This window comes from Sinocyclocheilus rhinocerous, unplaced genomic scaffold (genome assembly GCF_001515625.1).
Source record: "Sinocyclocheilus rhinocerous isolate Xijiao unplaced genomic scaffold, SAMN03320098_v1.1 scaffold9868, whole genome shotgun sequence".
Lineage (NCBI taxonomy): Eukaryota > Metazoa > Chordata > Actinopteri > Cypriniformes > Cyprinidae > Sinocyclocheilus > Sinocyclocheilus rhinocerous.
Window position 1 is genome coordinate 25,700 of NW_015636525.1, and position 527 is coordinate 26,226.

A 527-nucleotide genomic window follows, 5' to 3' on the forward strand; every position below is an offset into this window, starting at 1 on the left:
AAAAAAGAGATATTGAGTGAATGCTCTCTGCACATAGTATACAATCATCAAATGTTTAACTTCAAACCAGCTAAATCCCAGCCTAAACCCATTCAGAAGTACAGAACTTAAACTATACATTAAAAAAAAGTTAATTTTGATGAAAAACGTCAGACAGACTTCTTCAGCCTTCTTATGGGTATTCATACCATTTGGCACTTAGTAAACATTTTTTAAACTTTTTTTTTTTTCCCAGTTGTATTTATCTACAGAAGTGTGTGCCATTGCCAGTTTAATGATTAAAAGTGGCACATCCAAGTTATATCTCAAGTTTTAGCCTGTATGTATTTTCTAGTAATAATGAGGGCTTCATAAAACGCATTAGAAAAACACAGAATTCATTAAACATTTGAGTGCGACGTTACATTCTATGTTGTATATTAGGCGTTACTGTGGAAATTCTCTCGTTCAGTGTGATTGTGGTGGCTCTTAAAAGAGCCTTTGGGGTGTAATGCGGCTGATGCAGCGGCGGGGTTTAACGCGCTCTC

The 527-nt window shown here is 35.7% G+C and overlaps 1 pseudogene; it reads right to left on the bottom strand.

The window, feature by feature from the left end:
* Positions 1 to 422: 422 nt before the first annotated feature.
* LOC107747772 (histone H3-like) overlaps positions 423 to 527 on the bottom strand; it is a 25,014-nt pseudogene continuing 24,909 nt past the window's right edge.